General features: G+C 41.4%; 1 protein-coding gene across 1 annotated transcript in view; it reads left to right on the top strand.

The window, feature by feature from the left end:
• GALNT17 (polypeptide N-acetylgalactosaminyltransferase 17) overlaps window positions 1–15,267 on the top strand; it is a 1,757,718-nt gene that overhangs the window by 885,258 nt on the left and 857,193 nt on the right. The window lies entirely within an intron of this gene.

Raw genomic sequence — 15,267 nt, 5'->3', positions numbered from 1 at the left:
GTCCCCATGTTCCCTGTGTACCAGCCCTGCCCTATCAGAAGGGGCCTGATGAGGGCAAAGGTCACAGGGTGGATCCGGGACCTATTAGAATATCAGATAGCTCAAAAAAGTGGCACGTGTTTGCAAATGTGGTCACTTTTAAACTTGTAAAGAGACGCTGTGTAATGCCAGATATCAAGGGGTACCCTGTCTGCACACTCCAGCATTTATCAGGAACCCAGGACCATCACTGGTGTTCTACACACACTACCATGCATGAAACAAGCCAGTTGTTAATTCACCCGGGCTACTGACAGCTTAATAACACCTGTTCACATTACTAAACAGGGGGTGAATATATTACGTAACCCTCACGTCATACGAGACGAGGATAGGTTATAGCAGTAGATAAAATCAAGGGAGACTGGACTGACTGTGGACAATGGGTAAGGTGAGAGGAAAGCAAATATATTCAAGCTGAGAGCTAAGTGAGCAGGTGCTGGAATATAGGCAGACTGAAATCTTTCTTCATTCCCTGAATACAGGGGAGGACAAATGGCTTAGGAACAGATTGCAATTGTCCACTTTTACCTGGGTCGGGAAGTCTCCTTCCAGGTCTTTACACCCTCCTCTCTTTCAACCACTTTTTCACTCTCCACCTCCAAAAGAGCTAATCCAAAGCCACTCAGGCTCTAGTGGAGAGTCTTTGAATTCCTCTGTGCTTGCAGGAGAGTAATGTTTAGTACCACTGACCCTGGAGACAAGTTCTGGTTGCAAAGATCCAAGGGGCATATTAGCAAGGGCATTATCGCCGCTTTAGCGGGACTTTTTCCCTCTAAAGTGATAGAAATAGATAGATAGAAATATTCGCTCTATGCGCGAATATCGCTAAAACCTAACGCCTGCTCAGACCACTTCTTAACCTGTATATCCGGTGGGAGGTGGATATTCAGGTTAAGACCCTATTAGCGTTAATGCCTGAATAACGCTGGATTTCTAGCGAAATTCACGCATTGAGCCGCTATCGCCGGATATTTTATCGCTTTTGAGATAAACGTTGCTAATAGCACGTTATCTCAGCGATAATATCCGGCGATGCGCGGCGATAAAAAAAAATGTGCTAAGCTCATTTAGCGATAACTATCGCTATTTGTTGCTAATATGCCCCCAAGTTCAATGCTAGAGTTACTTTATCTAATATTCCGGCAGGCAGAAGACCTTTTGGGTAGTAGTTTTCATGCCGGGGTTACAAAAAAGAAATAAACAAGAATGAAAGCAGTGAAAAACCCTGACCGAATCCACTTAAAGACCTTTAAAACCTTCTCTGCTTCATATTTTCTAGCTGCTGGTTCCGAAATACGATTCAATACAACAGCTAGCACACAACACAGTCTTTTACAATACAGAATACCAAGATCTCAATAGTCAGATGTACTTGTCTCCCCCTCACCTTACTCTAAACTCCTTTCACAGTGGCATATGTGGTTGATGTCCATTGTAAAGAGGGTGTTTTGTGATGCACAAAGTTGAAACAGAGCAGATGAAAGCTCTGAGAGAAATTTGAATGTAGATTTTTCAATGGTTTAGGAGCTGGGATTGCATTTGACAATTTCTGTTGACGTGGTGCTGTCTGTTGGCCTGGTGCTGATTTGCAGCAGGACATCTGGTGTTTTGTCTGCGTTGGCAGTAAATTACTTTCATGGACTATAAATTCTCAGTCTATTTATCTCTTTCTGTAAGAAAATCGTCAAACGAGTATGTGATGGAGCTGCTGTATAAGGGGAACCAAGCATTTCGAAAGAGTGTTTTAGGAGTCTGGACTTGGAGCTGGCCAATAGGGCACTCACTCGGTGCCTGAAGGGCAGTCGGACAGGTGTTTGGTATGACTTTTTGACCGTTGTAGCAGCGGCGGCGGAGGAGCGTCGTTCCACTTCTCTGAGAGCAGTGTAAAAAAAACTAAAACGATAATTACAAACTTTTTTTTTGTTTTAGTTTTCCTTCCTGCCCGGTTCTGGTTGGGGATGGGGGAGCCAGGCTGGGCAGTGCAGGGGTAGGGGGAGGAGTGTTAGGCACACAGCCTGGTGAAGAACATGCAAAGCCTCTAAACCCCTGTTTGAGCGGTGAACGATGGCGCTCAGACCAATTACAATGCTGCTTAAGGCAGCGTTGTGATTGGACAGGGGATTCTGGGAGGCTGGGAGCTTACTGTGGCGGAGCCGAGTAGACAGATTTTAATTTTCTTTTTGTATTTACCCCTCTGCTCTCCCCACTGTGTCTCCCCCCTCCACCCCACTACTTGTGCTTAGTAGTGGCCACTGCTGGTTTGTAGTCATGTTTTTTTTGTGTGGTGGGTCAGATTTTACTGTACCAAAACATTGCCTGCTACAAGGTACAATCCATGCAGTCTTCCTTACCTTGCAAAACAAAAATCTGTACAGGGTATCTTTACAAGTCCAAGACTGCCCCAATTTGCAAAAATGGCCACATGTGTTAGTTAGCTAATTCATCAATGGTGGCCACTTTTATTTTGGTGCCCGGGCCTATTTTCTGTCCCATTCCGTCTCTGATTGCACAGCCCCTTGAAAGCCGTGTGAGTCACATTTTATTTTGTCTGCTTTTTTCCTGTGCAGTTGACTACAGCTTTCTTGTGCATCTATAAGTTTCTTTTTTTTTATTTTTTAAATCATGTTTCATTTTGTAATGTGCACGTGGGTGGTGGATTTTTGCAATATACAAATAAAACAATTAATTGGAGATGATAATGACCTAGGGGCTTTGTGCACATTGTGTGACATTTCAGCTCTCGTTCTGCTATCTTACCTGCAGCTTTGGGACTGAAGAAAGATATGTTAGAAAAATACATCTGTTATAACATGCCTTCCATCCCTCATTCCTCCGTGGATGCTGACATGTTCATGTACTATATTTGTTGAATTAAATCGCAAGCCTGCACAGATAAAATAACATCTAATATAAACACCACACCAATCAATGAGCAAGTGAAGGTGTTTCCACACCTACAGTTCTTTGGCATCTTTAATGTGCAATGGTGTGCTTCTTTTCGTGGCACAATTTCAGCATGAATAGACAGTGCCTGGTTGAAATTACGTCCATAGCTGTAACTCTGCACTAAAAATCAGTAGTACCTCTCTGCTAACTGCCAGCAACAAGCGTCTAAACAAACCATAGAAATGGCACCTTTTAATTATTGATCATTATGCTTTTTAAACATATGATTTTTTTTTTTACATTTGAGGCATGATTTACTAAAATCTTTCACTGCCATTGCGTTATAAAAGTGAAGCAAACCCGCTCAAAACGTTTTTTTCATTATTTACAAGTTTTGAGCTGGAAATTAAATAAAAGATATCACAAAACAGAGCAAAGTGGAGATTTGCATTACTTAGCATCAAGTCGGTATTTCAAGGGCGTTACCATGCAAGTAGCCACACTTTTTGACTCAAACCCCTACTTACCAAAATGAGAGACGGGGGCTTATTTACAAACCCTTTGCGCTGCAAGTTTGTCACTTTGAAAATGCTTAAAAAAATAACCCCTTTTGAAACCAGGTGTTAATAGGAGAAATGCTGTCATTGCTCCTTTCTTTCCAGACTTTGCATGGGTGCTGCACGGTACAGCACATTTATAAAGTAGGAAAAGTTTAAAGTATTGTCTAGGCATAGTATATTTTATTAGAGGGGACCCCGTCCAGTACGAAATCTTTGCTAGACCCACACACACATGCCGTGGTACACGGCAGCAAAATTCTGTGCGCACACTAGGGAGAGGGGAGGGGAGAGCCATACCTCTGTAGATAGGGCGTTCTCTTGCTCCCTCCCTGTCACACAATGTAGTGCAGCATTTTTGGCTGCTGCGCGCTACGTTGAATAGCTCTTTAGTAAATCTGCCCCTTGATGTCTGTAGGAGGTTGGCCTTGTATATGCTTAGCACACTTATTTAAGGGATGCACCTTGCGCTAATCCAGGCAACCCTTAAGGTGGTTTTAGTGGTCTTTTATAACCCTTGAAAGCTCTCAAAGTGGTGTCCTACACGGAGATATTAACATAAATACACAATAATACTTCAGTTGCAATCAGGTAAGTAAGCAAAAAATACAGAGGTTACCAGGGGTATCCCAAACCACATACTAAAAAAATTAAATGCGAACTGCGACCGAAGTTGGGACTTGGACCAGGAGACTCAGAGGAGCTGTGGATACAAGGAACCACCCACGGTAAGTACCCTGGTTTCCCCACGGAGTCTCTTTGCAGAGTGGAAATACTGCCAAGTGTCCAATAGAAGTCAACAAGAAAGTCGCAGCTGCCATTTTTAAGAAGAAGTACCCTTGCCAGTGCACCCTGAAGAAACCCCTTGGAAGACAGAAGGTTGGAGCGTCATCTGAGGAACCAGGATAGATACACCAGGGAAGCCTGGTGCATACATGTGTAGCGACGTTGGAAACCGCCGTAGACAACAATGGAGGACTTCAGAGTAGTTGCTGCTGGAGAAGACGGTGCAAGATTTCAATACAATCCAAGGGTGGATTCTTGAAGAGGAAAACCTGTAAGCAGAGGGTACAGAGTCTATGACACTCAGAGGTAACCAGGAGGCAAGGAAGAGCAATACCCTTCAATGTCAGAAGTTGTGACAGTGACTTTGTCGCTGTAGTTGTGATGACCAGGCAATTTTGAGGAAGAACAGCCATGCACGAGCTGTCCCAAGTTGAAAGTCAAGAACCAGGGTGTCCTTGTCCGACAGGAGCACCAGCAAGCCTTGGCAACTGCAACTGGTGTGGAGAACAAAGTAGGAGCAACATTCGGCGCAGCAAGGTCCAAGGGACTCACCACAAGCAGGAGAGTCAGAGCAGGCCCTGTATAAGTAGGGGTGCCCACTGAAGCAGAAGAAGTCCCTCAAGAAAACCTACAGGTCGAAGGCACAGGCGTCGCAAGAGGACCTCGGTCAGCTCAACAAGAAGTAGGCCCACTTTGCAGAGTATGTGGTGAGGGTGCTGAAGAGAAGTCGGAGTCGGCAGCTTCTTGTAGCCTGAAGATCTCTGGATTGCAGAGACACAAAGCCTTGGCAATGGCAAGTCGATGATGTGTATAGGGGTTTGGTCCCATTGGTTCCGACGAGAGATACTGGACTCAAAATTGCAGAAAGGCAAGTCAGGCATCAAGGGAGTTGCAGAACCACCAACTGTGTTCCTTAGCCTTTCAAAGTTTGTGGGACGTCATGATCAGCAGACCAGTCAGCTTTGTTGTGGTGCCTGCAGATGCCGAGGAGTGACTCCATGGGAGATTACTTCGGATGTCCTTGATGCCCACAGGCCTGTTGAAGATCCTGGAAGAAGCACAGACACCGATGACAAAAAAGACTTGCAGAACAGCAAACCCGGGAGCTGCATGAGTCTTCCTTGATGCAGTCTTGGTTCAAGGTGAAGTCCAGCGAAGCCCAAGTGTCTAGACGGTTGAAGAGTGACATGGTTTTACTCATGATTCTTGCCCCATGACGAATCTGAAAACCCACCCACAGGTAAGTCCTTAAATACCCTAAGGGAACAGTTGTAAAAACTCAAGAGTCCCTCCCAGAGGAGGGTCTGGACAGAGGGGAGAATACTCCCATGTCCTTTGTCCAGTTTCACACCAGAGCTGGTTCAAACTGGAGTATGCAAGGAGGGCACCAAATGTCCCCTTGAAAGCAGTCTGATAGCGCTGACAAGTGCCCCCCACTCCAGACAAATACCCTAAGTTCTATCTGGTAGGTGGTCACACCTTCCTGCAACAGGAAACCTATTGTTTTACCTTCCCCTGCTCGAGCTTGTTTCAGCAGCAGGAAGGAAGGATCATGTCTGTCGTTGGCAGCAGTACCAGCTTTCTGTCAGACCATGAAAGGCTGTTACAGGGAGTAGAGAGGGATACCCCAAGGGAATCCGTGTTGGGGTATGATTCCAACATGTTGGACACCAAACATGAACTGGTATGGTGAAGCCATTATATAGTTAGACATCTTGTAATGTCCGAGGTCCCCTACATGTATAAAAATAGCTGAACACACTTACAAACCATGGATAATCGACTCTGGGGTTTGTAGGGGTGTTCTGCTCAGGCAGAGCACCCTCACACTTATAACCAAGTGCCCTGCCCTCAGGACTGGAAAGCCTGCCACACGGGTGACTTATAGGTTTTTAAGTGTTGTGACCTCAGATATAAGGAAACGTATATCGGTTGTGAGAGGTGCAAGCACCAATTAACAAAGGCTGCAATGGCAGGCGTGTAGTCACAGTTTAAGTGGGCTCCAATGGGTGGCACAATACATGCTTGCTGTGGCAATGCTGCAGCCCATGGGAGACCCCTGGTGTTCCTATGCCCTGGGTACCTCAGTACCATGTACGAGGGACTTACAAGGGTACACCAGTAGCCAATTGTGGAGGTACAACAGTACATACCATGGTCAATTTAGAGAGAAACCACAGAGACTGGGGTACAGCAGGATTCCATTCATACTACTAAAAAACTACTGACACAAAGCAAAAAGTGGCGGTAACCATGAACGTAGATCATACTTTCCTACATTGTCTCAGTTAACTTGGCACCCTAGGTCACCGCCTAGTCTGCCTCTATTGACGGGCCACCCCAGCACTAAATTATGGCGTGAATTTTTAAGGAAGGGGCTTAGGTGTAGATTATTACTTAATGTGTTCTTCTGACAATCTGATATTGCTAATAGCTTTTTTTATAATCAATTTTAAGTTATATTCAAAACAACTAAGCTCTTAATTCAGGCGATTTTCAGGACCAAAGTCATTTGAGCAGGGATAATGTTTCCCTACCTTTTGAATAGTCTGACGTCCTTTAAATTGGAATCCTTTGTCTCATAGACACATCAGAAAAAGGCGTTATCCTATACTGACCACCATTGATTAATTTATTTTCATTTTGTCTATTCAAGCTTCACATTATACCTGTAGACATATCCCGGACGTCAGAAATATATGGTCATCGCCTCCTAGTCAAAGGACCTGCTGAATCAGATTTTTTTTACTTGCATAAAGCATTCTTGACAATGGTTAATACCACTGAATTTAAGAAGAGTTTTCTAATGGGTTAAAATAGAAAATGTCCTTCCTATCTTAATACAATCTGAAGGTTATTTTTCTAAGCTTAGACTGTCAGAGAAAAGCACGTTTAATTGGGAAAAAATACTTTCTATGAACGTTGTTGATTGATCACTTAAGAGATCTTTATTTGTTTTCTTATTCTGCAAAAAAATTGCTTTGTTTAGGACAGATGCACTACAAACATTTATCTTATTTTACTATATCGGTGTTTGACCCACCCCAAAAAATTATCAGAAATCTTGGAACAAAAATACGAACCCTTTCTGCTGATGGAATTGCCTCTGCTTGGAAGAGAGGACAGTGTGGTGTACTTCCCTCCCCTCTGGAGAGGGAGTTTTGCTGTCCCCTAGTGACATTGAGTTGCATCTTTAAAGAGTGTCTTTTTTCTATCTTTTTAGAATGAACATTCACAGGTGCACATGGGTATTGGCCAGAGCTAAAATATCATAGCTGTTTTAGACGATAGCTAAAAGACAGGGGGGAGATGATAGCCTGGCCTGTCCACCCTTTCCTTTTCTGCAACCACTTAGCACTAATCGCGTGTTGTTCCCATCCAGACATTACTCATATCAAATCCCGGTCATACCCAGTCTTTAATCAACTGCTGGCCCCACCCATACATTGAGGCTTTCTAATTACTTAGTACATTCTGCTAGATAAATGCAACAAAGTTCTGAAATGACTTGGAAGTGAACTCAGCCGAACGCGGTGGCAATGAGTGCAGTTCTGGAATAGTAAAGTAACGTTTTACTCTGAGGAAACTCGCAGCCATATTTAGCCTTGTCCGCTAGGAATTTTGACAGATTTTTAATCCAATGGGTCACCCTTCCAGCTAAGTATTTGAAATATTGGGACGGGAGATACAAAAATGATAAAATGCTTATTCCTTTCAGAAATAAATGTCTGGTCAACTGGACTAGCAGAACAAGAAGGAAAGAAAGATAGCATATTTTATACCTTGCTTTCTGAAAAGAACCCATGCTGCTTGGGGCAGGAAAAGTGAAAGAGCTGTTGCCTCCTCTTTCTAGAATCGTCATCGCTAAGACTTGCAGCAAAACTCGGGAATAGCCGTTCTTAAAGAATCCACAGGACAACTAGCAACTTCATCTGCTGGTGGGCAGCTGTGCTCCAGTTGTGGCCCTTGACTAGCAGAAGCCTGGGGTACCAGAGTCTGAGAAGGTGCAGTGACAAGGGAGACTACTTTACCAGTGTCGTATCAAGGTGGCGGGCGGCCGCTGACCCTACCCACTCTTACCTGCAGTCGTCAGCGGACAGCCAGCACACAGGGATTGCCAGCACCTCCAACACCCCCCCCAGCGCTACACTGCAGCCATGGGGGCGGGAAACGCAGAGACCGTCACGGGAGGCAAAAGATCTTGCTACGGCACTGTACTTTGCTAGTTACAAAAGACTTGGTTAACAGGCATACTGCAGTGACCATTATGGGGTTTGCGTTAGGTCTGGATAAAATTGTTCATTATTTCACACATCATACACAGAGAATTCATATAAATTACACACAGTGCGTGTATTACATTTGGTCAATTCTCTACATGAAAGTTGTACTCAAATTGTGGTATCAAATATAAAAGACAAGCAAGGTAAATGCACAATGCATTTTCAATGCAGTTTCTATAGTTACATAGGTAAAGTTCTTAGCACAGCACATGCATCCACAGCATGCATATTTCTACCAAGATATCTCTTGCATGACTCAGTATCCCTTGAGTAAAAATTACATGAAAATCATGAGCTGATTTAATTTAATTTCATGTCATTCACTGTTAGAAAATGCCCCTTTTTGCATGATCACCCCCATCATTTGCTGAATGTTATTGCTTTTTTAGATCTGCACACGGAGACACTGCAGTCAGTCTACAGTGTATGTGCTATGCCCCCTAAAACATGAAGAAATTGGCTAATACCTGATTGGCATATTGAATTCTCCTATAAGGCCATAGTATATGTTGCAGAAATACACCCATGGCATGGAAAGTTAAATGTCACCAGTTGACTGGAGCACTTATTGTGTCCTCCACTAGTCTGACAGGACAAACATAACTTCAGGCCTACTACTGTGGCCAAACTTCTGCAGTTTAGATATGCAGCTCCACCTGTTGAAAAGATCCTTTTGAAAGTGAAAAACCCTTTGTTAGATTTGGGGGTCTCTAGTTGGCAGAGGTAGGTACCTTTGTCCAAATAGGGACCCTTGTGTCTAGTCAGGGTAAGGGGGTACACTCCTAAAATAACCCCTGCTCACCCCCTTAGTAGCTTGGCATGAGCAGACAGGCTTATCTCAGAGGCAGTGTGTTGTATCTTCAAGTAATAAATGAAGATATTGACACAGATTACAGTTCTGTAGTATTTATTGTGGGATCATAGAGCCACCGCTCCTCTCTCAGCACTAGAGAGGCACCAACTGCCTACCATTAGAATATAGAACATTCACAAGCCTATGACAACTCTTAGAGTTCTGTTAGATATGGAAACAAGCATATCTAAACACAACATATTACCTCTTTTTTTTAAACAAAAATAACAAGATCACATGGCAAAGAATAATATGCATTGAATAAAATAAGACAAATAAAAAAAAAAAGGGAAAGGGAAAGGAAAAGAGAAAAAACCTAACTAACGTACTAAAGAATACAATGACTGACAGTAAGTATAAAGAATTTAACGCAGATTCCATGGTAGCCATGTAAAACGCGTGGATCTTCTTGTAACCGGATTAAGCATATTGTAAGCAGAAACATTGTTAGAAGAAACACTCATTGAAACATTTGTCTGAGGAACGCCATTATGTCCAATAGATGGAGTAAACTCCTTTCCCATGCCAGTGGAAGAATTTGAAGTTTCTGCAGTTATATTCGTTAAACCAGAGAGATTAGCATTGGAATCTACTTTGACACTCTTCCCTTGGTTCCACCAATGTCCACCCTTCACCATAACAGCACCATCACAGACTTTTTCCACACACACAGGATCTCCAAAAGTGCTGCCACCTATTCTGATAAATCTAGTGTTTTTAATGCGGACCATGTCTCCTGGCGACAAGTCAACAGTTTTAGCAGACTTCATTACATTGTATCTGTCTGACATTTTTTCCTTGGCTTCTTTTACACGAGTCATCAAAGCATCACTGTCAACATTACACAACACTTTTTTAGAAACTAACCTTAATAACCAAACAGGATAGAGTGTGCTGGTAGGCACTCTACCTTTAAGAGAAACAAAAGGTGCCACTTTGGTAACCGAATGTGGCGTAGTGCGATAAAACCACAACATGGATCTAACCACACTTTCTATATCAAAACTGTTATGTTTCGCCCATTTGATGCACTCTACAACCACTCTGTTCATTCTTTCCACTAAACCATTGGTTTGTAGGTGTCCTACTGAACTCCTTAGATGTTTCACTCCAGATTAATTTAGAAAATCACTCATTTCCTGATTAATAAACTGTACACCATTATCCGAAACCATTGCCTCAGGAAATCCTTTCCTCATGAAAATTTTTCTAAGAAATAATATGGCATTGTTTGTAGTGGGAGATGCACAAAACTTGACTTCTGGCCACTTGCTGTGAAAATCCATTAGAACAAAAGCAAAATGTAAATTGTGGGGAAGAAAATTAAAAGGCCCAACTAAATCTATACCCACTTTAAGCCAAGGTTTTGAAGGAAATGTGATAGGTTGAAGAGGAGGTGTGACAAATTTTAATCCCTTTTCTGCTCTACTACAAACAACACACTCCTTGACCCTCTCATCTATGTCCCTGTCCATAGAGGGCCACCAATAATGTAGTCTAAGTCGTTTTTTTGTCATAGTTGTACCAAGATGCCCATCATGCGCACAATCAATCAAATTAGTACAAATCTTTTTGGGAGGAACACACCTACCATCCCTCATAACCACATCATCTCCTATGGATAATTCTTCTGCCACTTTCCAAAAAGGCTGGATATTAGATGAAACACAATGTATTCTTTAACTTTAGTAAGATTAAAATCTTCTCTCACCGCTTCCATCAATCAAGTTCACTGCACGCCTTACTTTCAACTACGTCTACTACAGCAATAAAATAATCCTCTTTATCCTCTTCCACATTCGGTGGTTCTTCTTCTTTTAAGGGAAGCCTATGTAACATGTCAGCTCTAATATTTTCTTTCCCTGGTATGTACTTAGTTACAAAATCATATTGCAAAAGATTGGTGGTCAGACGCGCAATTCGAGGCGTAGCATATTTGAGTCGATCACCACCCAAAATATACACCAATGGCTTGTGGTCTTTTTGGATGATGAATCTTCTACCCCAAATATAGGTCCTACATTTCTCACATGCCCAAGAGCAAGCCAATAATTCCTTTTCAATGACTGATTAATTAACCTCAGGGTCTCTTAATACTCTTGAAGCATAACTAATTGTGACCTCATTGGCACCTGACTTTTGAGTGAGAACTGCCCCCAAACCAAAATTGCTGGCATTAACAGTGATGGTGCAAAGTTCATTGGGATTGTAAGCCTTAAGAGATTTGGCATTGAGCATCTCAGATTTAACTAATTCAAAAGTTTCCTGACATTTGTCATCCCACACGAAAGTGACATTAGATCTAAGCATATTAGAAACTTCGAAAACCATTGAGCATCCCTAAATTCTTCAAGCAAGTCTCCAATTTTCGGAAGTGGATGAGCATCCACCCAGATTTCTTTACTAAGACTTCTGAGATCTATGCACAGACAAATCTCACCATTCCGTTTTCATGCTACGACCAACGGACTAAGCCACTGACTAGATTCCACTGGTTCTATTATACCTGACTTTTCCAATCTTTCCAGTTCCGCCTTAAGGTCTGCTCTAATACTGAAAGGAAAATACCTAACTTTGTGTTTCACAGGTACAGCATTGCTTTTTACCTTAATCTTGTGTCTAAATCCCACAATGTTCCCAAGGGAATCCGAAAAAACGTTTGGGAACTCTATTTCAAGACAAAGAGGATCAGGCATATCTTGAACCCCCAACACTTGTTCACTTGTTCCCGGCCTGAACACCATACCGAATAGCCCTTGATGGTAGCAACCTAGTATGTTCAAACCACGAACCGCTACATATATTTTACAACTGCCTACCATTAGAATATAGAACATTCACGAGCCTATGACAACTCTTAGAGTTCAGTTAGATATGGAAACAAGCATATCTAAACACAAAATATTATGTAAAGCATTTGTGAACACATACAGTTACCCAGTGATAACACTTCAGATGGACACCACACAATTTGTAGTATAAAAAAAAGTATTTTTATATAGACTTAACACAAGACCACAAACAACAAAAATCCACAGTACTGTGCTAGAATTAGCATAGTGTTGTATTCCAATAAGAAAAGTAGAATATTCCAAAAGTAGGAGTTTATTAGAAGAGCACAGTACAGGTGTTCATAGCAGAAGCTCCCAACTAGAATGTCTCTATAACCCCATTCCATATGATGTAACACAACAGTAAGGCATGAGCCAAGGATTGAAAAATGCACAAAAGATTAAAAGGGAAATACAATTAAATGGGAAACATAGAATACAACACATCTCTTCTCTTACAAAAAAAACTGAAGAATTAATTAATCATGTAACATTCATCTTACACTTTGAGACACGTCTCATATTCCAGATTTGTCCACCTTGGGTTATCACACTGTTTTTATTTATCTTCACAATCCTAACAGGCCTACTAAATTTAGGTTCATGCTTAAGAAGAATTCCTGGTTTGCGAATTCTAACAAAATGTCCAACTACCAAATCAGGAATTTTAACTTTCATGCGAAAGTCATAATTGTTCTTACATTTCAATTGTTTCTCCTCCACTCTGTTCGTTACTTAATTCATGTTTAATTGTGGAATTTTGTTATCAACCATCTTCTTAAACCACCAGGGACACAACTTGGAAACTGGATCCCTACCTTTTAACAAAAGGAAAGGAGAAACTCCAGTGGTGGTATGGGGAGTTATACGGTACAACCACAATTTTTCCCTCAACTTATCCATCCAATCGACTCCAAATGTTCTTGCCCACAATATATCTTGTTTGAGAACCCTGTTGTACCTCTCCACTTGACCATTACCTTGTGGATCATAGAGCGAAGTGGTAACATGTTTAATATTATGTAGACTCAGAAACTTAGCCATTTCACAAGACTTCAGTTGAACACCATTATCTGAAATGATAACTTCTGGACATCCTTCTCTGGCAAAAACTTCCTTTAAAAACATAATAACACTACTGGTAGTGACCTGAGGAACCATCTTCACTTCCGGCCACTTAGAGTGGTAATCCATCATAAAAATCGCAAATCTTGAATCTCGAGGTAAAAAATTAAAAGGTCCAGAAATATCTATTCCAACTTTTTCCCAAGGATGATCAGGCCACTTCACTGGGATAAATGGAGCTGGATTACATTTAAGAGACTTCTCACTATTCACACACTCAAGACACTCTCTAACAATTCTATCCACAAATCTGTCCAAACCAGGCCACCAAAAGAAGGATCTAATAAGTCTCTTCATAGACGACATACCCAAATGATTCTCATGACTTAGATTAAGAATAGTCTCCTGTAGAGACACAGGTGGAATACACTTACCCTCCTTATAAACAAAATCGCCTTCCACAAAAATCTCATCAGAAACTTTCCAAAATGGGAACAACTCTTCAGAAATATCCTTCCAGGAAGGCCAACCAAATCCAACAAATTTAATAATTTCCTGTAATATCTTATCTTCTTCCATAGACTTCCTCCATAATTCTTCAGAAATGGCAGAATATTTATCAGATATTACTTCAGAGAATGTAGCTACAATTTCCTCTTTACAGGAAGTCTCACCCTCATCGAGAGAAAGACGTGATAAACAATCCGCCATAACATTCACTTTACCAGGAACATATTCCACTGTAAAGGTATATTCTTGTAATCATGACATTAACCTAGCAATCCTAGCTGTGGCATTCAAACCTCCACCAGGAGCCAAAATAGTAGTCAAAGGTTTATGGCCCGTTTTCAAGACAAAACGTGCCCCCCAAATATAGTTCCTGAAGTGTTCAACACCCGAGACACAAGCTAATAATTCACGTTCAATAACAGCATAACGTCTTTCAGTAAAATTTAAAGTACGTGACGCGAATGCTACATTCCATTCATCCTTCCCAGAGCATTGTGATAAAACACAACCTAACCCATAAAGACTTTCATCCACAGTAAGAATACAATTCTCACCAACACAAAATGGTTTGAGAGATGGAGCAGATACCATTTCTGTTTTTATGTTTTCCAACGCTTCTTGTTGGCTTGAACCCACATAAACTGGGCATTCTTCCTTGCCCCTTGCTCTACGCAGCATTCCGAGCCTGCTCCTGTTCAGGAAAAACCTGAAGACCTGGCTTTTTAATCTTTAGGCTATTTTTCTTTTCACCTCACTTTTTGTTTTTTTTGTCTGTTCTCTGTTATGTTTTTTTAACTGCTGAGCCGCCCTCTGAAAGCGCCGGGACACTCTTGTTGAGTAGCCGTGCGCTATATAAATAAAATCATAACATAACATAACATAACATAGTGAGTTCCCTCAACGGTTCCATTTTTGAAGCAAAATTATTTATAAATTTACTATAGTATTCACACAGTCCTGTAAAGGATAATAACTTCTCTTTGCAATCTGGAGCTGGAGCTTTTAAGATAGCATCAACAAGTGATTTTTTTGGAACAACACCATCTTTAGATACAGTATGTCCTAAATATTCTACAGATTCCTGAAAAATTTACATTTGTTTTTCTTTAAAGTGAGGCCATGTTTTTTTAAAATTTCACATACATTATCTAGGTGTTCTGCAACGGTGGGACCTCCATTTATCTGATTGTTCAAAAGCCTTGGCAGTAGATATGGTGTAATTAAGATTAGGATTTCCTAAAATCCACAATTGTTCTTGCGTCTTTTTGTTCCTTACGTTAACAATAATTTGATCTCTTATCATTTCATCGGCTAAATTACCAAAATTACATGAAATTACTAAAGTCCTGAGAGCAGTTAAAAAATCATCAAAATTCTCATTCTCTCTCTGAGCTCTAGTATAAAATTTATATCTATTTAGGGCAATGCTAGAAGTTGGTTTGAAACGTGTTTCC

The sequence above is a fragment of the Lissotriton helveticus genome, chromosome 3_1, assembly GCF_964261635.1.
Source record: "Lissotriton helveticus chromosome 3_1, aLisHel1.1, whole genome shotgun sequence".
NCBI lineage: Eukaryota > Metazoa > Chordata > Amphibia > Caudata > Salamandridae > Lissotriton > Lissotriton helveticus.
Note: the sequence above shows the minus strand (reverse complement) of the source record. Positions and strands in the feature narration are given on the sequence as shown.